General features: G+C 45.0%; 1 protein-coding gene across 3 annotated transcripts in view; it reads right to left on the reverse strand.

Moving 5' to 3' along the window:
• The window catches only part of LPP (LIM domain containing preferred translocation partner in lipoma), a 702,694-nt gene extending 679,643 nt beyond the window's left edge, over positions 1-23,051 (reverse strand). For 2 of the 3 annotated variants that reach the window (XM_058662126.1, XM_058662123.1), the window contains exon 1: positions 22,730-22,767. The gene's annotated coding sequence lies outside the window, so the exon portion shown is untranslated. Of the gene's footprint in view, positions 1-22,729; positions 22,768-22,932 lie in introns of those variants that run through there. The other variant, XM_004577779.3, reaches the window with a different exon arrangement.
• Between the last annotated feature and the right edge of the window lie 491 nt (positions 23,052-23,542).

Consider the following 23,542-nt stretch of genomic DNA (forward strand, 5'->3'; position numbering starts at 1 on the left):
GGGGTAAGAACATCCTCATTTCCAAACATGAAATGAGAAAGAAATCACTCAGCATCTGACAAGCCAAAGTCCACACCTTCAGACCACCATGGTGCTATAACACCTCCAGTCCAAATGCAATTCCAAACACACAGCAGTGGACAACAAATGTGTGTCAATTGAACAACGCCCCGCCAAAAAAAAAAAAAAAAAGAAAGGAAAGAAGTTAGAGGAAGGCAATGGAAAGGACTAAAAAATAAATCTGAGAATAGATCATACAAACTCAGTGAAACCAAGCTACCTACTCTGGGTTAGAACTCAAAATGCTGTCCACCGACACTTTAGCAGTGTGGAGCAGTCTGTGTGACCTGACCATACCAAGGTCCTATCCACCTATGTCAGAACCTATTTTTCCACCATTAAACAATACAAACAAAAAACCGGGAGAGAAACCCAGCAGGTGGAATAGATCAGTGGTTCTGAGCACCTGTGGGCTGGTTGGAACTGTAAATTCACAGCCCCATCTACCCTGCTGCGTCAGACTTTCTGGGATGCTGAGATGCATCCCAGCAAAGCCCCTGGGAAGATGCTGGCATTCCTGCAGGTTTCAGAGCCACTGGGACAAATCATCTCTGCGCTCCCTTCAACTCCACTGCCCTGAGAACCTTGGGTTCCCTCAGTTCAACCTCCCCAAAAACTCCTCCAGGGTTTCCCCTCTGCCTTGGATCTGGCGTGAACCTAAGTCATGTGGTCCTGTCTGACGCTTCCTCCTGTGATTAATCAAAAGGCCCCAAGAAACAGACAGCTGACGCCACTGCAGTTCTTTTTTCCATTTACCACCTCAGCAGTACACATTCTGTCACTATATTAAAAGAGAAAAAGCAAAATCATGGAACGAGGATGGCCAGCCACCAACACGGTGGCATGCTGGCACTCTTTCAGAAAAATAAAAAATAAAAACAGAAAGTGTGTTTACCTCAGAGGCAAGTCACCACCAAAGAACTGTTGTGGAATCTGAGCAACAGGGTAGTTCTGAGCCCAGTGATCTGGTTAGTACAAAGTCTGCTGAAGGGACAAGCAAACACTTGCCTGGTTCATGAGAAATGCTTGCAGGCAAAACAAACCATTTCTTCATGGACATCAGAAGAACACTATCAGCAAACCTTACAAGTATGACAACACATCCCAAAGAGCGCCATCTTTTCTGTGCGGATGATCGACGAAAGAGCTGTTTCCTGCTGCAACCCTGGCACAGTGTCTGAGTCTCTATGTGGAATGCAGGAGTGAATGGGTACCTTCTTGGAGCCCGTATTGGATGACCCAAAGGTGAGCAAGTTAAAGCTCTCCACTAAAGACTATTCTTAGTACAGTACAACGTCAAAGCTGCCCATCCATCCATCTGTGCATCCATCCATTATGCAACAAGTGCTCGCTATATACCTGCCAGCATTCCAGGGAGAAATAAATCTCCTCAAGAACTTAAAAGCCCAAAATGAGATAGGCATATTGATAACTGTAATGCAAGAGAGAAAGTGTTCAGTGTCACACAAGTGGAACAGATTAAGGGCCACAAAAGGTCATAAGAAGAAATGATAATTTCCTGCTTAGGAAAGATGGGTAAATATCAAACTGTGCTTCATGGAGGAGGTTGTATTAATATGCATGACCTGGAGGATCCAATTGGATTCAGCCAAGTGACAACGGCAAAGAAAGGCAATCAAGACAGAAAAAAACTGGCAACAACAGTGAGGATGAGGAAAACAAAGCTGAGGTTCTAAAATTCACTTGGACCCATTCAGTAAGACCATAAATGGCAGGGTAGAAAGCAGACACAAAAGGGTCCTGGGTCTGCCCTGCCTTCACCCAGCTCCCTGCTGGAGCTGTCCGCTCTCCCCCGTCTCTCCTGGCATTGAGGAGAAAGCCGTGCACCTGCTGCTGCATGCGGCTTCCCAGCTCCTGCGCCTTCTCCACCGTCTCCTGCCTGCACTCCTGCTGCTACTGGTGCCTGCTGCGGGCTTCACTGTACTTACTACGCCGTGTCTTTACACTACTGTTTTCTGTAATTTATAAAACACATACTGCCCACGAGTTTGTATTTTTAATTCCTGTAAGAAGTTTTGGGAACTAATTTGTGTGAAAGTCAGACTGCAACATAATGTAGTATTGTATGATAACAGCCTCCAGGAATAAAAACAGACAGTATATCCTGCTTATCAGCAGCTCAAACACTAGTTACACTCTTCAGTATCACAGATTTCTTTATGAATGGTTATCCTTCCTTTCACATCAATTTGCCCAGTGTTTTTGAATAAGTTCTAAGTCCACAGCTACTAATTTTCAAACCTTCTGTATTCAAACATTTATGACCACCCACTATGTTGTGGTCTATACTAAAAATGAGCATCATGGCTTAGCTAAACTTCACAACGAACATTGTGATTCCTTGTAAAGCCTAACAAACTCCCAACAAAGGATTACTTGCTGGGCCCATTTTATGGATAAGAGAAACTGAGGAGTAGCATAATACAAGATCCTAAACACAAACTCTGATTGTTGCCCACTCATCATTTAACAACAAGGATGGAATCAGCGCAACTCGAGGAACAATTTAGACCTCTGTCTGAGCTTCCAGCTTTTCCTAACATTGTCATTTCAGTTTGGAGGCTTTTGCCTTCACTGCAAACAAAGAGGCTGAATTAAGTGATTTTTAAGCCCTGCTCTGCCAGAATGCCTTTGGGGAGAAGCAGCGGGGAACACACACACACACACACACACACACACACAAACATGAATCCCATCCCCTCCACTTTATCCACATCTGTTCTAGTTCACTCGTTCAACATGAGAGGCTGTAGAGGGTTTTTCCATTACAAAAAAAAATTACCGTTTTAAAATTCTCTTCTAAACTGGGCAGGTAGGACAACTCCATGCACTGTGAGATGTGGACTAAATTCTGGACCAGAACAAGCAAGGTAATAGAAAAACAGCTGACATCTGGAGTCAGGCTAGAGTGTCATTCTTACTACAGTCCCAATGTCACTTTCTTAGTTTTGACAAATGTGTCACAGGGATGGAAGATGTCAGAGACAAAAGAAACTTCGTAGGGAGTATATGGAAATTATTTGTGCAATCTTTACAACTCTTGAAATGCTGAATGCATAGTCCAGAATTAAATTTGTTTAGAAAGACAATCATAATAAAAACCAAAGCCCTGCTCATGCAAATCTCTGCAGTGACTTTTCCAAATCACCCTTTGAGACAGGAGAAGGATGGCCAGTGCTCAGGCTTCACACTTACTACTGAGCATGCACCAGCTTTGTCAGGTACTGACTCGGTCGGCCCTCGCAACAGTGAGACATGCAAGTAATTGTCGTCCTCATTTGATGGATGAGAAAACAGGAACCTAACAAGACTTAGCAACAAGTCAGGGTATCCATGGCACAGGCAAGACCAAGACACTGCAAATCCAGCCAAATATGTAAGCCCAGGCACTGCACAAGCTGTACTACGCAGAGAGACCAAAGCTAGGAAAACGTCTCTGGAATTTTCAAGCAGGCCCATCTAATGAAAAAAATCCTACAGACTAACACAAAGACAGGAAGGTGAGGATTATATTTCACAGAAAGAAGAGGAAACTAAAAGACTCTCAAGGAAAATTCCTAAGTTCTGAAAACCTCTGCTGGAGCAGAACCAAACCACACTGCCATTACCAATGGCCTCACCACATCTGAACGACATCCCAGGGATTGTCCTAACTATGCCCTGCCGTCTCTGACAAGTCACTCTTGCCAGAGCGGCAGCAGCAGCCCATGTCATGCCCTGCAGTACGCCCCTTGCCAACTGCTACTGGCATTTTCATTCCCTAAGTGTCTGTCCTGGTATATGGTGCAATGAAACCGGCAGGCTGCTTTCGTAAGGCAGACAAGACAAGTCTACACTTTCCACGTCATTTTTCCTACAGACTCAAGAACCCATGCTGTGCACCTAATAGTACCTTGCCTCACTATGATAAAGCACAATCCCTCCTCTCCAAATGATAATGAAACTCCTTGGTTGTAGTTCCCACCAATAGTCAAAAAGAAGACATGTTGGCAAGACCTAGTTTCACTCATCCACTGATAATAATATTTATTCAACAAAGAAAGTGGTTGGGAAAAACAGTCTTTGGGAAGATGTGAGATTATTCAGGACCACCAGTCCCTGTTCTTCCCTACCAGCGTGGTCATCTGTCTTCAGGATGCTCCAGAGGGGATGCCATCCTTGCACAGTGCCAGAAAGAAAAAGCTTGGAAAATGGGAGTCAGCAAGCTAGAGGAGGGCAAAATGCACAGCTGTAGGACAGCAGAGAAGGGAGCAGTGAGGGCAGCAGAGGAGAAGGAAGCAAGATACAAAGAAAGTATAGCAGACCTGGCATTCAGGGAAGGCCCACAGCATGTGGGCATGACTGTCTACCCTCATTTATCATTTACCTTTCCAGGCTAAAAAAAAAGACACATCCACTGACACTGACCAGGTCAATGCTAAAATTCAACACGTGCTAAGTTGAAAAGGTACCTACAAAGAACCACAGCCTAATCCTAACATTTCATAGATGCGGAAAACTCCTATACAATAAGAAATCAACAGAGAAAAGCAGGCCTCCTGGTTCCCTCTGCCTGTGCTTCCTTCCACACACATAAGGACAACAGACTGGGCACCGCCAGCAGACTCCCGGGGAACACAGCTTGAGGCCCAGTCGTCTGCAATGCACAGAGCAGATTGGGAGCTTCTCCTCCATCTCATCTCGCATGTTCCATCTGCTGGTTGCTACGGAAGAGAACACTGACAGCAGTACTGTAAAGGAAATAGATGCCTTTTCATGGAGACTATAAAAGGGTGGCCTGACCTAAATGAATAGGGTGATCCATTTGGATGAGAATAAGAAAGGAACCTATAGGTGCCTCAACAGTATAAGGTAAGCATCATGGGAAAGGAAAGGCAGACTAAAGGAAACAGAGACCAGACCTGTTAGAACGAGGCCATCTGCAGAGCAGCCAAGCCTCGCTCTTAGAAGACTGTGATTCACAAGGCAGAGGCTCTGCCCCCGATGAGGCATCAGAATGCCTTAACAAAGTAAATCAAAGATCATGTATGCAGTCAGGAACTCACTCAGTTGGAAAAAAAATCTAAAGCAAGAAGTCCACTACCTTGTACCTGTCCAGGTGCACACTGTGATGGAAACTGGTACAAGTTATTATGTCAAAATGCAAGGTTATCTCCATCAAACCATTTGTGTCAGAATTCTACAGCGGTTCTACTCCCAGGGCCTCATGGGAGCCCCCAGGCCTCTCTGTATATCCAAAGACTATCTCACCAGGCCTAGCTGTTCACCAGAAAGACAGCCTGCTCTGATCTCACCCCAGCATGTTAGAAGCTCCAAAGTCTGAAATCACTCTTTTTATATGCACACCTTGAAAATATAAGAGGTCTTCAAAATGTTTCTAGAGAATGTGAATTATGAAAAAACAATCCATGCATGGATTTAAAAAAAAATTACTCCAAAATAAACTTGGCTTAAATTCCATTGCTCAGGATCCTTTGAATGTAACCTTGGAAAGTAGATCTTCTTTTGCAGTTACCAGGGTGAACATCTGAATGTCCCTTCTGGGCTGTGAGAGGCCCAGCATGCTTGGCCCCATTGGTTTACAAACCTCACCACCGCCCTTCTCACTCTAAAAGACAGGAAACCTGATCCATAGCAGCTCTTCCCACAGCAAAGTCTGTGGGAGGAAAATGAGGGAATGCTAGGTTCTACATTGAAAAAATTTTGAAAACTAAAATCTCTTGGGGAAGTCGCGAAGTACATTATTTACTAAAAACTCAGAAAGGATTCACGATAAATACATCCATTTAAACCTCATTTGGCAGGGCCAGTATGGTGGCATAGTATGTTAAGGTGTCACCTGCACTATACCATCCCATACGACTACTAGTTCAAGTTCTGGCTGCTCTACTTCTATAAACAGCTATCAGCTAATACACCTGGAAAAGCAAAGAAAGATGGCCAAAGTTCTTGTACCTCTGCCACCCATGTGACGGAGCTGAATCCATCTCCTGGCCCCTGGGTTCAGCCCGGCCCAACCCTAGCCATCACAGCCATTTGGGGAGTGAACCAGAAGATGAAATATCTCTAATACATATATATACATATATAGAGAGAGACACACACACACACATATATATATAGATATCTCAGATAAATAAATATTTTTTAAAATAAATAAAACTTCAAGGCTGGGGAAATTACTGCTTCCGAGAACTCGTCAGGCTAAAGCAGTTAGCTTTATGTTGCTGCAGCAGCAATGTTCCTGTAGACTGCGTGCCCTCCTTGAGAGGCGTGGAGTTGTCTGAATCATCATCACGGAGTCCCAGACACCCAGCCCTACCCACTGTAGACCAACAGCCATGTGTTACCTGAGAAGACAAAGGAAAAGAAACAGCCAAAGTGGCAAAATGACCTCCTTGTGTCTTCTGTGGTGCTTACAAGATTGTCTCACACAGAGAATGTGTTTGGTTAATTCTTAAAAAGCAGAGTGCAATGTGTCAAACGTCTCCAGTACCCCTGAAAGCAAAACTCCCCACACAATGCCAACTCCTGTGTCTCCTCTTCTCCTCCTTGGCCCAGGCTGTGTCAACCAGAAGAAAATGAAGATGCCAAGTCAGAAGAGAAGAGCCGAGGAAACCAAAATCCCTTCCGGGTCTGGGGTGAGACGAAGTGGTGGAGATAAACAAGACCTGTCTGTAGCTCATTTAGACTTAATAAGGTACTTTGCTGAATGTTAATTAAATACTCACTTGTTGTTACCAACTGTGGTGATTAACTTAATTTTGAATTAAATAAGCAATAAATGCTTAACTGAACTTCTATTAAATTTTACCCAGCAAGTGAGGAATATCAGGCTCTTAATTGACTTTAAACAAGATAGTTATGGCAAGTTACTTGAATTTTTATTACCTGAAGATAACTGCCTTATTAAATCTAAATTGACTATTTTATTTGAAAGGGAAATATGTCATCTGTTCCCTCCATGTACCAAAAACATAGCCAAAAAGGTTCACATTTAGCACAAACCACTTGGATTGTAATTTTGTTTTCTGGCCCTATTTTAATACTATGCATTCATCTAAGAATGAATATAAATTTAGGTGCCAGAAATGACTAGGAAGGGCTGAAATCTAAGTAGACTGGAGAACCAGATGGACACATTTTCTAAAGCAAAAACTAGGACTTTGCTTTCTCAGTGTGGATACAGTTTGGAGATAATATTTAACATCACAACACTGAAATTCCCAGGATGTCTCCAAGGTTTAAAAGCCTACTGATAGAAAACACTTGAAATCATTACTGTTCAAATAAATGGTCAGCTCTATTACTGAACAAGCTGTATGACCCTAGGTAATTAACCTCACTCTGCTAGGCCTCAGCGATCACACACATCAAATGAGGAAGCTGGATGGCAGATTGCTGACTTTATTCATTTACTTTTTGCTTCATGGTATATGTAGCTTCTGGAACATTGCCTAGCCAGTAGCAGGTACTCAATAAACATCAACAGACTGGCTGAATGAATGAAGGGATACATAAAGAAACTGCAGGCAACTCAAAGGACTAGACATTTTTAGCTCTCTTTACCAAGTTTGTCCAGCATAGGTCATATTTAAATATTTATTTTTATTGGTAAGTCAGAGAGAGAGGAGGAGAGACAAAGAGAAACATGTTCTGTCTGCTGATTCACTCCCCAAGTGACAGCAATGGTCAGAGTTGAGCCAATCTGAAGACAGAAGCCAGTAGCTTCTTCTGGGTCTCCCATGCAGGTGCAGAGTCCCAAGACTTTGGGACATCCTCGACTGCTTTCCCAGGCCACAAGCAGGGAGCTGGATGGGAAGTGGAGCCACCGCGACAAAAACCAGCACCTATATGGGATCTCAGTGCTTGCAAAGCAAAGACATTAGCCACTAGGCTACTGCACCAGGCCCAGCATTTTAAATATTGTTTGTCATTTGACCATTTGCATGAATAGAAACACAATCATTAAACGACTACTTGGGCTTCTCAGCCTTTTGGCTAAGATCAAGTGTAAACTATTACTTGGGAAATTCATTCAGTAATAAAGAAATGCAGATGACCACAATAATTAAATAAAAAAGCAAAGACAAATAAAAGTTGTACAAATAAATCCTGTGGCAGGTACAGTGAAGCAAGAAGATTCACACATTACCCATGACCATGCAAGGTAGCGGTACAAAGTATTTCTGAAGGCTGAATAGCAATGAGCATGGCAAGTAGCAGAAATACTGGAGACTTTCATGCCTGCAAACTCTCACTCTAAGGAACTGAGAACATACCAGCCAATGAATAAACTTGTATTTTAAGTCTTCCATGGAGAAACAGAAGGGAAAAGACCTCAGTTGCTTTACCATCTGGTACGCTGACACATGAACTGTCAAAAAGAATGGAGATTAACAGTGCTCAGTGACATTACTCAGGTCCTAGAGATTCACTACATGGACCAGAGAATTGCTTCTACAATTGTGTTCCATGAAAAGCACTGTGACTGTCTTTTACAGGTGGAGAATCAGAGGCTGCCAGATGTCGTACATGATAAAAGGTATGTGGCGAACGAGTGGCATGGTGTGAATTCATGGTATGAATACGAACTTCTTTTAAGATTTATTTATTTTTATTGTAAAGTCAGATATATACAGAGAGAAGGAAAGACAGAGAGAAATATTTTCCACCCAATGATTCACTCCCCCAAATGACCGCAATGGCCAGTACTGCGCCGATCTGAAACCAGGAGCCAGGAATGTCTTCCAGGTCTCCCACGTGGGTGCAGGGTCCCAAAGCTTTGGGCCATCCTCGGCCATGTTCCCAGGATACAAGCAGGGAGCTGGATGGGAAGCAGGGCTGCCGGGATAAGAACTGGTGCCCATATGGGACCCTGGCACGTTCAAGGCGAGGACTTTAGCCGGTAGGACATGGCGCAGGGCCCTGGATACAAACTTCTGACTCTCCTAGCCATCAATGCAGATTTACAACAGCCCAAAGGAGAGACTCACGTGGATTCAATAAGAGAGGGAAACAGGCTTTCAGCCTAATGGCTAAGATGCCTGTGTCCCCCATAAAAGTGCCTGGGTTTGAACTCAGCTCTTGCTCCTGACTCCAGCTTCTTGCTAGTGCAGACTAGGAGACAGTGGCAATAGCTCCCTCCCAAGTTAACAATATTTTTAACTGGCAGAGAAAAATCAAAGCACCAAAAAAAATCACCATTTTTACAAAACAGATTAGAAGGGAATAAAAGCTAGTTTCCACTGATGCTTGTCATTACATGTTTGGATGTACCAAACTGCACTTAATGTTTTTAATTTCAAACCATCCTACTGCCAAAACAGTAATCATTAAACTAGGTTTTACTGATTTCACATAACGATAAATCTCCCCCCAAAATTAAGGTAGAGCTTTTCTGGAATAATATTAAGTGAAAAGAAATGATACAAACTTACAAAAGGAGACCTTGTGATTTGGGGGAGTTATGTTCTCAAGAGATCAGAAAGATGTATTCAAGCAGAAGGATTTTGATTTTTTTAAACTAAAGTTGAGAAAATGTACTCCAAGTGAGTCCTTTTTCATTGTCTTTTGATAGCAGACTAATTTAAAATCACCCATTTTTATATTGCTAAAGATGTTCTTAAAACTTGGTATGTCATTTATTATTTCCTTTGTATAACACATATATTCATCGATTCATTCCACAAACAACGATTAAACTCCTACCAAATATAAGGTTCCACAAGAGCTGCAGGGGATATGGACAGGAATAGAAGCCAGAGCCTGACTCTGATGTTTGCACAGGCAAGCAGCAGGACGACTCCAGTACCATATTAATAGAAAACTTGAGTCCTGGGTCAATGTCCAACTACACTGAGCCCTGGGCACATCGTTTAATCATTCCCAGTCTCAAGTTCCTAATCAGTAAAACTTGGACAATACTATCCATGGAGCTACTGAAATTCTTTACCTGTAATTTATAGGGGAAAAAAAAACACATTGTTAACTATAAACCCTTTTAAAAAGGGTAAATGGGGCTGGCATCATAACAGTAGGTTAAGCCACTGCTTGGAAAGCCCACAAATCACATCACAGTGCCTTCATCCAATTCCCACGTTAACTTTCGATCCAGCTTCCTGCTAATGGACAGCAAGTAACAATCCATACTTGGGTTCCTTCTACTCATGTCAGAGACCCAGACTAAGTTCCTGGCTTCTGGCTTCAGCCTGGCCCAACCCTAATTGTTGTGGGCAGGATGGAGAGTAAACTAGCAGATGTTAAGATCTCTCTTATTCTCTGTCTCTCTTGCTTTACTTTTCAAATAAATAAATAATAAGTAAACTAAAAAAAAATAGCGACCGGCAAGAGAGACACATGATATTGGTGGTTCTACTGCGATCAGAACATGCAAGCTGTCCATTCGCAAAGATCTTTCTGGTGCACATATATGCTGTAGGAACTATCAGTTTTAGAGTTCAACCATTTGTTTTTTAATGCTTTCTGAATTATCTCTAATATGATAAAACTCAAATGGCAAGAAGATCTTCTATGCACACACACACACACACACACAATTCTGTATTTGTTCCAGGAATTAAGTAAATAAAAATAATAAATAAAGGATGTCAAGATTGACAAGTCTAAAACACTGTCTACACAGGTCTTTTACCAATCCCTGAATTTTTAAAATTCTTGTTTATGTATTTTAAGTTACTTGAAAGGAAGAGAGAGAATTTCCACCCATTGGGTCACTTCCCAAATGCCTATAGCAGCCAGGGGTAAGCCACACTAAAACCAGGAGCCTAGAATTCATTCCAGGCCTCCACATGGGTGACAGGGACAAAAGTACTGGGAAGCAGAGGTGGGACTAGAATCCAGGCACTTGGATATGATATATGGGTATCTTAAGTGGTGTCTTAAACACTGCATCAAATGCTCACCCCAAATGTCTCAATTTTTACTATAACATTCAGCCACTACTCTTCAGTATCTCCTAAGCTCCAGTGATTGGAGACTGTATAAATCCAGAAATCCTCGATAAGGGGTTATCAGAGGGTTTTATAAGAGGATTACCAGTGGAGGTCTGCCATGGTAAATAGTTCTTGCCCCAAACCAGCATTGTCCCACTTTTTCTTTCGGGGTGAGGAGGGGGAAATGTATTTAGTAATTGACTTGATTGGCAGAGTAAGAAAGAGAGAGAATTTTCCATTTGCTGGTTCACTTCTTAAGTGGTTGCAATGGCTTGGGTTGAGCCAGGACAAAACCAGGAGCCAGGAGCTTCATCTGGGTCTCCCACATAGGTACAGGGCCCTAAGTACTTGAGCCATCTTCCACTGCTTTTCTAAGCTCATTAGCAGGAAGCTGGGTCAGTAGTGGAACAGCTGGGTCCTAAACGACACCCATATGAAATGCCAGTGTCACAGGCAGCAGCTTTACCTGTGACAACACAATGCAAACCTTGATTATCATCCTTCTAAATGCCAGTTAAAGGACAGGAGCCTCAGAAGTCTACACTGAGACCATGGCTGTGGATTTTGCATGTGGCACATTCTCAGGACCTATGTCCGCTATGTAAAATGAGAAGACGGGAATGACTTCTATTCTTTGTATGAACAATTGTCTGACATTCACTGCCTCAACCTTAATTCAGTTTATCTTTTACCTGGGGTACTGCAGTACCTCTCACTTTCTCTACTCACCTTCCCTCCAGTCTATCCAGAGCACTGTAACCAAGCAGTCTCCAAAAGGACAGACACTAGCATTTCATGGCCCTTCTTGATCCTCCTTTCAGAGTGAAGTGTCAATTCTACACAGCAATCAGAGCCCTTGTTAATCTAAGCCTCTACCTACCCCCACCTTCGTTTCCCCAGTCTCTCCATTATGCCATCCCTGAATAATTTCCCAAAGCGTCATACACTTCCTCCTCCACATGTCCTTGGTTTGTGTGATTTCTCCCATCTAAAAAATCTCTCCTTCTCTCACTCCTCACACAAATTTCCACTGATGCTTCAATGCCCAATCAAATGACAATCTCTCCATCTGCAACATCTACCCAGGACCCTGGAGCCAGTCATCATCCAATCCTCAGTATCTTCTGCACATACTGGTACATATCATCTCGACTACTTGTATGACCTCCTGTAGACAGGACTCATACAGCACTCATGCCCTCACCCCCCAAATTCAGAGCTGAGTTTCTCTCATCCATTCAAAGGGTCACCTGGCACATAATGTCAAACAAATCAACACACAAATGTGTCAAATTGATGGACAAATATTTCTTCAAAGTTCTGTCCAGCTGTCAATACTGGAACTACAATATTCCCCGAGTGACGCTGCTGCACACACTGTGGCTAAGGAGAGAGTTTTCCCAGGTAGAAACGAGCAGCTAATGGAATGCTGACCTACCTTTCACCTCACTCTAAGAAAAGGTGCCACTCACCTGCCTGGTCACTGTAGAGTTTGCCTTTCCCATGAGTCAAGGAACACTCCACCCTCTGGGTGGCAACTCCTTATTGCAGTTTCAGAGAATGATTAGTTTTCAAACCAAACAAAAAAGACACTCTAGGTGCCAACCCAGTTGTTTTCTTCCTGAGCATTAAAAAAAAAATCTTCAAGGGAAATTTATTAGAAAGACTTAGGGCATGTGACTCTGCTGACCTCTTGGCACAGAATTGAGAACAACACCGGGCTCCCAGAGTGGCAGTTACAGAGTTTTATTTAGAAGGACCAATGGATGGAAGAGAATAGATGCAGGCACCAGCTGAAGTACGTACCTCACCTCTTAACTAAGAGCAGTTCAAATAAGCTAGGTCCCACTGACTCTTGATCCTAGTTTTCCCATGTAGCTGCATCTAACTCTAGCCTCAGCACTTGCAACAAGTCTCTACACACACTCCAGACCCATTCAGTCCTCCAGTTTGGCATAGACAACTCTTTTATAACACTCACTTATAACTAGAGGTGCTCATGCATATTACAATGTTTTTAGCAACCCTAGTACATACCAAATGCCTACAATGTTAAAATCCCTTTCAAAGATGTTGAGCTTTACTTTTATAAAAAGAGTTAATTCAACAGACAATTTTTTTTACATGTCTAGCATGTGTTCCAACAAAACGAGCAGAGGTCCCTTCAGGCCTTACCTGAGGCTTGGCCTTGGTCATATGCTCTCTCACTCAACACATGTAAGTAGTGTGACATAACTTATCCTCCACATCTCAAACACTCCTGAGTTTGAAGGGGATGCTATTAAAACTGCTATGGAGTACAGCCAGTGATAGCCAGCACCCACTGACAGTGGGCAAATGAAATGTGGCTGTGTCCCCTATCCTCTGTCCTGAAGGTGGATCCTAACAGCAATGGAACATTAATTCCATCCTCAGCCACTCCCCACCACCATCTAGGTATTTGTTCCTGCCCACCTGTGACTCGCCTATCATCTGAGAGGGGATGGTATTGTATTGTTGTGTAACCACTCCCCTCATAAGCCCCTTAAGGCCTGTGAAGCAGGGGCTCACTCTTTCTGGTCAGGTGCTTCTGTTGCTCTGGCACCTCAACTCTTGGCTGACCCAGGACAGGTAATCCCCTGAGCATTGTCCTGTGTACTGGTGAGATGGGAAAATGGATATAGCAATGTTATTTCTGGTTTGTGTACTATCAAGAGTTTCAGGAGAGGTGAGGCCTAGCAGTGATGGAATGTGGGCAGAGAAGCAAAAGAAAGGTGAATGTCTGCAGCTTTGTAAGTGTGCCCAGGTTATTCGTTGTATGTCTGTTAGGATAACTTATATTGTTGGGGATTCTGGGACATAGGTCTTCAGCTTAACAGATGGACTTAAGGGTAATGAGCATTTGTTCCTCTTGTGGTTATGTTTGGTTGGGTTATGTTTGGTTGGATTACATTTGGTTGGATTACGATTGGTTGGACTGTCATATGGACTTGTGATTTGCTATTTCTAGTGTGCTCTATTATCACCAAGCTTGGTTAATAAAGACTCCTTAATAAACTTTAGACATGTCTGGTGTGATCTCGCTCACACCCATAACAAAACCCTTACAGCATAATCACAATCTGAGGTTGTTCTAATCAAATAAGAAACTTTGCCTGTAACCTGTGAAACAGCTTACTGATGTAACATACATGTTTATCCATAAGCAAATTGAGGGTAGCCTTAAAGACAGAAATCTTTCAACTGGCCCACATGAATAAAAGCACCAACGACACTTGTTGGCGAGGTTGCGGGGAAAAGGGAACCCTACTCCACTGCTGGTGGGGCTGCAGGCTGGTACAGCCTCTATGGAAATCAGTATGGAGAATATTCAAACAACTCAAATTCAACATACCGTATGATCCAGCAATAGCACTCCTAGGAATATATCCAGAACACTTGTTCTATGAGAAACCAACATGCACTCCTATGTTCATAGCAGCACAATCAGTAATTGCAAAAACATGGAAACAACCAAAATGCCCATCAACAGAGGATTGGATAAGAAAGCTATGGTTCATCTACTCCATGGAATACTACTCAGCTATTAAAAAAAACAAAATGCAGTTCTTTGTGGCCAAATGGGCCAAACTGGAAACCATAATGCTAAGGGAAATGAGCCAATCCCAAAAGGTTAAATACCACATGTTTGCCTTAATTTAAGATGATATGATGTTATGTATAACATGTTATGTTTTGAATGTTATATGTTGTGTATAAACTAAAATTGAAGTATAGGTGAGGTGGTCACAGAAGGTGGCTGGGAACCCGCATTTACTTTTAACATATTGGTTACTCATTACTATGTCAATTAATTCCATAATGATGTAAATTTTTGCTGATGGTATGATGGAGCTTTCAATTGACTGGGATGATACTCTGCTGGCTCTGTCATCAGACCAGAGAGGGTATACCTAAGAAGCCGTTGAACTTGACGGGACAATAAGATGCTGGACTCTATGTTTGGTATACGCTTGCAATGGGGAAATCTCAACTGAACTTGAGCTGTGGTTATGCAACAAGGTGGAGGAATCCACCATGGCGGGAGGGTTTGGGGAGGGGTGGGGAGAACCCAAGTATCTATGTAACTGTGTCACATAATACAATGTAATTACTGAAGTTAAATAATAAATAATTAAAAAAAAATAAAATAAAAAAAAATAAATAAAAAACTCCTAGGAATACCAAGCAACATTCTGGGAGGCAGCAGGGGATGGTCCAAATTCTTGGGTCCCTCCCACCTTTGTGGGAGACCAAGATTGAGTTCCAGGTTCTTGGTTTTGGTCTGGTACCTCCCAAGTCCAACTGTTGTAAACATATAAGGAGTGAACCAGCAGATGGAACATCAATTTTATCTGTCTCTTTCTTTCCAAATCTCAAATAAGTACACAAGAAATTCATACCACATATGTCCACAGTTATCTTCCCCTATTTCCTAATTTCTTCAGCAAGATGTACAGCCTGAGGGAAAGAAGGAACACAGACAAGGGCTGGCCCTGTAGTACAGTATATTAAGCAACACCCTGCAATGCTGGCATCCCATATGAGCACCAGTTCAAGTCCCAGTTGCTCCACTTCCAATCCAGCTCCCTGCCAAAGAGTTTGGGGTACCTAGGAAAGTAGTAGGAGATGGCACAAGTACCTGGGTCCTCCCACCGAAAGCCCCTGGCTTGTGGTGTCGGCTTGACCCAGCCCCAGACATGAATGGCCATTTGGGAACTGAATCTGTGGTTAGAAGATCTCTAACACTCTCTCTGCATTTCAAATACTTAAGATAAATCTTAAAGAAGGAGGAGAAGAAATGCTGGCCTGTGATAGTCTGTGGAGCCCACCCTGCTTTCTGCAGCACATTAACTCACCACAGTGATGCAACAAGTGAATAAGTTGAATAACAAAATTATACCTGAGCTCATCCTATGGGAGCATCCTCTGCTAAAAGACACAGCTAGGACTTAAACTTAGAGTAGTCTGGGTCTAAATCCCATGCCACCAGCAGCATTAAGGTGCCATTCCCATGTGTCAGATACTGTGCTGGGCACCCAGAGCTGACCCATACACACCCATGCTGTTACATAGGACTCCATCACAAAAATGTGTATGATTCCCACCAAATGCACCATATTGCCTGACTGTTACTAGCCTCAAATGGATTTCCAGAACTTGCTTAAGATCACAGAGCTCTTGGGTGACTCAAACACAGATCTTAGGTTTTTCTTGCACCAAAAACCATGGGGATGGTACTAACATGATGATGGGATCAGTAGGCACAGGCCATCAGGCTCCCAGTCCCAATCAGCTAGGGTTGCTAATGTGGAACTGTGAAATACCACCAAATTCTTCTCCTGTGTAAAGGACTTGTTCACCAGGAGCAGGACAAAGCATTAGAGGCAGGAATGTAAATTTCAGTCTCCCACTTAAGCCTCTTACACCAAAGTTCCTTCATTCTTGCTATCTCCACAAGACAAAACTTGCCAACCAATCTCTTGGATGGCAATTGGAAACTAAGTAATAAAAATGATCATAAAATGCATTCACCACATAAAAAGTGCTATGAAGGCTGTGAAATACGAATGGGTTCTGTAACCTGGGCTGTGATGGGCAGGTTTAACAGAAAAGAAAAGGGCAAGAAGACCTACCTTGTAATAGAACTAAGATAGTCAACCTCAAGCAAGCAAAATAAGTACATAAAAAAAAGCATGGGTTACAGAGAACATGGAACTGTCACCACAATGAAATCTTGGAGTTAGCACAGAACCAGTAGCTTGGTTCTCACATGAAAGCCACAAGCATTAAGTGGAAGTAAGATAAATAAAATTCCAAACCACACACCCTCCAACTGAACCACCTTAATCACATGGCTTTCCAAATGCAAAACAGAAGGTTCAAGCCTAAAACACAATGATCTTTAAGTTACCAGCTTTTCCAAAAGTCTCCAAGGCAAAGCCCCTGAGGCTGGGAGGGCAAGAAAAGGAAGGAATGCAGGCATAGCAGAAAGTGAGACTGAAAAATCACCATTGGAACGAGGGTGGTCTGGGAGTCAGGACCATAGACCAGCACTAGCTCATGCCACAAGGGTGTGACTGAACCAATCCATCTTGTGCCTTCCTCTTCTGCAAGATCAGGTTATCCCAAGGCCCTAGTCAGTGCTGACTAGGCAGGACCTGGATGCCAGTTTGCTGCTTCTCCTACTGACTACAAGCTTTGGTATCCATGAAATTGTTATCCACATAAGACTGATAAGCTCACAAGTACTTAAAAGGACAAGAGTAGGAACTAAGATACTTGATAGGATTTCAACAGCACACACCTTCTAGAATCTCTTTCTCCCACTTTACTGTGCTGACCTGTGACATTTCAGGAGTGTCCTAAACGGGTCCTCTGCACTTTACCTACCATTTCTCAGCTGTCAGAGAATCGCTCAGCACATAAATATCACCATGTGTTACTGAACAACTAAAAAGTGTGTGTCAAGTAACTCAATTCTTAGCCAAAAATTAGAGTATACTCCAGCAAATGTTGATGGTTATAGCATCAGTAGACATTAGAATCTTAGGGAATCACCGTCAAATGGGTAGTCCACCCATGACAAAATGCCTATACATGGCAAGCGGTTACACTAAATTCAATACAAATGATTGAGTTTGATGGGATCACAAATATATACGGGGTAGAAAGGCAAATAATCTGTAAGTTGTTTCATGGCACAAGGCGAATTTGATTTTGATCTTAATGAATCATAAGTTCACAATAGGCAGAGACCCAGGGACAGAAAGCAGCATAGGCAAAGGCATGGATTAAGGAAACAGGAATGGTCAAGGTCAGCACAACCACAGGCAGTGGAAGGGGAAAGTAGACCAGTGGCAAATCCAGTTGCTCCCCACTCCTTAGTCCCAGTTCCCCAGACTCCATCCTACTGATTCTCAGGCCATGCCTGGGACTCCTTGGGCTCCCAAGGTAGAATCAGGAAAAACATGACTGCTGTCCTGTGTTTGCTATGAACTCCCTATCTTCATCTAGTAAGAACTTCCAGAGACCTATCAAGAGTCAGGCACATGCATGGGCATTGGGTATATACACAACAAGCTATCATTAGCCTCAAGATGCCTCTTCTAAAGTAGAAGGGAGGCTGACAAACACATTTGCAAAGTGAAGCGGTGATTCAACAAACACTATTCATCCACTTAACAAATAGCCACTGAACATCTTCAAGACATCAGATATGAGAGGGAACAATTCCAAAACAAGAAAGGCAGGTTCCTGTGCCTTTTGCCAGGGCCATTCCTGGGACTTGCGTCCTCTCCCAATAAAATAGGCAGCCAATTCTTGCCTATATCTGCAAGTTATCACAATGAAAACACCCACCTGGGGCAGGCACGTGACTGAAAGGCCCTCTGAGCCTTGAGGGAAGGGCAGGATTCAACAGGAGCTATTTGGTTCAACTCCAGAGAACACATCACATTAAGGACAGTGCCTGAGATCCGTGCCCTTCATCACCATTCATTTGGTTCCTTCACTACCCCACCAAATGCTCATGCCACAGGGAACTGGGGAGGGAAGCTCTACCAAGAGGGGCTCTGACATCTCCAGTTAGGTCTGGAGACAGGGGAAACCCCATGGCAGAGGGAACGGCAGCATCTTCAGAGAAAAGACAGGGCTGGGACAGCACCCCTGCGGAATAGAGAGAGCTGCTCACTCAAGCAAACTCTCAACTGTGATTCCACTGGGATCCAAGGAATGCATGCTTCATTAAATTCCAGGGAAGCACACCAAAGAACACTGTGGACTTCAACTTTTTGTGCTAGCAGGCACATAAAGGAAGGGTAAGAAGGCTACAGCGCAGAAGAAAAGTTCAAAATTACACTGTGGCACTTAGTTGTATAACCTTACTTCACTTAGATCATTTTCTCATCTGCAAAATAAAAGTTATCATCTTCAAATTTACTTTAATGAGTCAATATAATTATACAAGCATTTTACATGGCTTTCAATTTTATTCCCAGAAAAGAATGAGAAGATATTTTCTAGGCCTCAATGTGGTTTACCAGCTTCCAAGCATTCAACCTTTAAGTCCTCCAACCACCCATTCACCCACCAATCTCATTTCTATGACCTACTTTAGGAATACACCAGTCCTTCGTTCAGGCCTCTGTGTCGCCTACTGAGGACGCCCACAACACACTGCCCTTCCTTTCCTCTTCACTGCATCTCTAGGTCCTGAACTTCCTGTGCACCTGCACACCCATGGATTTTCACCCAGATACCAGTTTTCTGAATGCAAGAGCCCATTTCATTCCCCCTTGCCCACCTCCAGCAGGGCAAAGCCCAGGAAAGTCCCCACCCATCATGGATACTCTCAGCTCTCAGGGCCTAATTACTGCCCTGGGTCAAAGTCTCAGGTTCATTCAGTTATCAACAGTGTTGCTACAGCTCTCACATAACTATCCCAACACGTAATCCCAGAGATGGTTCCAGAACCCCTGCTCAGTCTCGTTCTCCTGTAAATCTCTCCAAAAACATGTAATGGTCCCTGGAGGCTCTGAGATAAACTTACACCTTGTTTACCAGAAGGTGAACACCCTCCCCTTCACCACTCCCCACACCCCTCTTCAAGCTGTCTATGAATAGCAAAGCCTTGAGAATAAACCAGCTACTTCCCTGCATCTCTAGAACCTTCTTCTACTTGGGCAATTCCTGCTTAGTCCAGAGGATTATATTCAGACACCACCCCTTTTGTGGTGGCTTCTCCGAGACTGACCCTCCTCAGGGCAGAGCAGTCAAAGCATATCCCAACCATTTAATATTATTGACCCTACCCACTCCACATCACTCACACACACAGACAGCCCTGTGTGCTCCTCAAGGACGGAGCCCACACCTGCCTCATCTCTATACTTCCAGGCCTTGCTACTTGGGTGTAAGCATGCTCCAGATTCTAATTTTTCCAGCACAAAGATTCCCATTGTTTTGTCAGAACAGCAGCAAGGCCCCAACCTCTGCTTCTGCCATACTACCTGGCATCTTCTACCTGGCTGTTGGTTTTCAATCCCAGCCAATTTTGGGCTTCCCAATCCTCACAAGTTACTCAATCATCATTCCAGCATCTTGAGCCATGGTTCTGATATCAGATTCAATACGACTGTTCCCTCACCCACCCCCAATCAGCCCACAATCATGTGGGGGCCAAGAATGAAAAGTTCTGGGTGGTAATTTAGAGCACTACTCTAATTACCTGTATTACCTTTGGCAAAGGTTAAAACAGAGTTGACAGTGTCACCAGGCCTAACTGTGAAACATCCAAGTATATAAAGCAATGCACATTCATAAAGAACAAAATTAATACATTTTTATCAGATTTAAACCACTGTGTTCACTTGAGTGAAAAACAATGGCGCTGCTATAATATAGCCATCATAAAAAGAAACCATATTTCAGTGATATTAAAAAGCAAAAAAAAAGAGAGAGATGTTTAAAACTGATTTACTTCAATTTATTTGTCAAAATAAAATCAGAGGAGTGTGCTGTCACCAATGGCACATAATAGGCACTCAGCAAGGTAAGTCAGGGAAATGAGCAAACACTCTCGGACACTATTTGCAGGCCAAATCATTGCCTCTCTCACTGAAACTTCGCAAGAGCAGGTTTCCTGAGGCCAGTACTAACCTCTGTCAGGTCCCAGCCTACTCAACTCCCCTCCAAGGATGACTTCCATTCAGATGCAAGCTCCCTCATCCTTCATGGTCCCCTCTGCCACCCAGCATTGCCTGGGACACCCTACCAGGCCCTAAAGATCACCTCTCCATTAGACTGTGTCACTCTACAAAAGTAAGAGCTCTGCCACTCCTCTTCCCCTCCACAGCCAAGTCTAGGCTCCAGCTGTTTCCAGGATGTCTGACACGTGGGACTACCTGATGCAGAGGCCTCAGGCTTGCCACCCTACCACTCAGATGGTAAACCCCATGTGGAGTCTACACTTGAGAACAAGGATGTTGGTCTCTTTTTTTTTCTGCCAACGCCATCTGGATATTTATAACATCATCTGCAGGCCATAAAAAATTATCAACTTAAAAAATAAGCCTGCTATAGACTTACTGAATTTCAAGTACCGCCTGTAGCTGCCTTGGCAGAGCCAGTCAAAATGTTTCTGCCAGCCTTATATGGCCGGCGGGCCAGGTGCTCTCCACCCCTGTCCTGGCCCATAAAGACATGAGTGTTGGGGTATGGAACCCTCCTCTGTGTCCTAGTCCCCATGCCCACCGCTGTTCCCTGCTCCACCCCCAGTGAACCTCTAGCTGCCCCCAGATCTATAAGAGAGAGGGAGTTAGGGAGGGGATGGGCTGATCCTACTTTCCACAGGAGCCCCCAGACATCCTTTGTTTCCGTGAGGGCTTTCTTAAAACGTGTGTGTGTCAGGGGACTGTGAGGGCAAGCCAGAGAGTCACTAACACCTTAGTGAAAATGAGTTTTATTGAGGATGCAAGAAACACAGGAAAAGGAGAAAGGATGGAGAGAAAGAATGAGAAACTTTATGTTAAGCAAGTCTGGCCTGAGGCAAGTGGCTCAGGGCTGGCCCCGGGTTTCAGGTAACTTCTGAGCAGCAGAACAGCGGCTGATACCTTGAAGGAAGGGAAAAGAAGCCAGACAGACCTTTCAGCCGCCCTAGGACCCCAGGGAGGCAGACTCCGCACAATTCCAGGAAGCAGCCCATCCCTCTCACCAGTTCCCCCAAACTAACACTTTTAGTTCTGTCTCTACTCAACCCCACCCCCTAATACACACACACACACACACACACACACACACACACACACTGTGTTCCCCCTTCAGTCAACTTTCCCTCATACAGCAGGCTTTCACCACTGGGGGGCTTCAGAAACCCCCTCACTCTACCCCATCCTTCGAAAGCCCTCCAGGAGAGCTGGCCCCAAAGGGCCACCTTGGATCCCTCCCAAGTATAAGAAAGAAAACAGAAGCCCTTCTCATGAATCCCCTTAGAACCGATCCACGCCTGTTTCCCAGCCACAGCAATTTCTACCTTGGGGTCAGAGTTGGCTCCTAGGTTCAGCTGAGCACTTCTGAGGACAAGGTCTAGGCCCAGCACCCCCAGTACAACCTTTGCCACCCAGGGGATACTCCAAAACAACTGCTTACAAAAACGGACTAGAAGTTGTGGGCCGGCCATATTCATTACGGCTCAGGCATAAATAACTCCGGGGGGGAGGGGGAGCCCTCCTTTCCCACCCCACTCCCGCCCTGTGCCTCATTTATTACAACTGTAAAATGGGGGAACTGAATGTCTGGGTCCCTAGGCCCTTTCCACTGTGACAACTGAGATTCCGCGAAAGCTCCGAGCGGCTGGGCGTGGCCCCGCCCCCTGGGCGCCCAGAAAAGCCCAGGCAGGGGGCGCGCGGGGAAAGACTCCAACCCCGCGCAGCTCAGGGTCGACGCTTCCCCAAAAACTCTGGGTCCCCCTCGCTTTCCTCCCCCTTCCCCACGACACGCACCCCGTGATTGGGCCGCGGCCGGCACTTCCGCACCGCGGCCCGGCAGCCCCGGCAGCGCTCTGCGCCCCGCGTCCGTGCCGCCTCAGAGGCGCTCGCGCCTGAGGAGGGCTGGGGGTTCCCGAGACGCCCGCGGGCGGCGGCTGAGGGGGAAGGAAGGAGGATTTGCAACAATACCTCGGGGAGGAGGCAGCCTGGGCAGCGGCGGCGGTGGCGGCGGCTGGAGGCGGAGGCAGAGGCGGAGGAGGAGGTGCCCGGGCACTCCCCCTCCCATTGTCCCTGGCCCCGGACAGGCCCGGCCCCGCGCCCCGCACCGGCTCCTGAGAGAGCGCCGCCCGCTCCCAGAGTCCCGCACCCCGGGCCGTGCAGCCAGCCCTTACCTTGCGGCGCCCGGCTCTGGGCCGGCTCGCTAAAGCTACTTATCCCGGGAAAGCTCGCACGGGGCCCGGGAACGAACCCACAGACAAAAAGTGAAACTTCGACAGGGCTGGAGCGACTGCTGGTTGGTGCCTTTCCCCCTCCTTCCTCCCCACCGTCCCCACCCCCTCCCCTCGGTCTCCCGTGCGGTGCCCTGAGCGCTGGAGGCTGACGTCAGGGGCCTGAATTCCTGACTTTGCCTGCACGCATTTGTCCATGTAAGGTATGGGAAGGCGGGTGCCCGCGGGGCCGGCCGAGCCGCGTCTGCCGTGCGGGGGAGGGGGCGCCGCATCAGGCAGCGCCTTTGCCAAAAGGTAGGCGCCCCAAAGACATTGCGTTTTCTGGGAAGATGAGGAGGAGACGCGGGAATGCAGGGAGTTTGCAAAGAAGGGAAAACAGAGAGGTGTGGAGGCTCGGAGGAAGAGGAAGGAGACGTTAGGAGAGAGCGGCCGATTCGAGGGGCTGCTGGAGAAATAGGGGAGGCAGGATGAGCAGTGAAGGCGCCCAAGGAGAGCTCTGAGGCCGAGCGGAAGAGATCTTGCCTTGGAATCGCCTTCCAAGTTCTTGCTCCTG

The sequence above is a fragment of the Ochotona princeps genome, chromosome 3 (assembly GCF_030435755.1).
Source record: "Ochotona princeps isolate mOchPri1 chromosome 3, mOchPri1.hap1, whole genome shotgun sequence".
NCBI lineage: Eukaryota > Metazoa > Chordata > Mammalia > Lagomorpha > Ochotonidae > Ochotona > Ochotona princeps.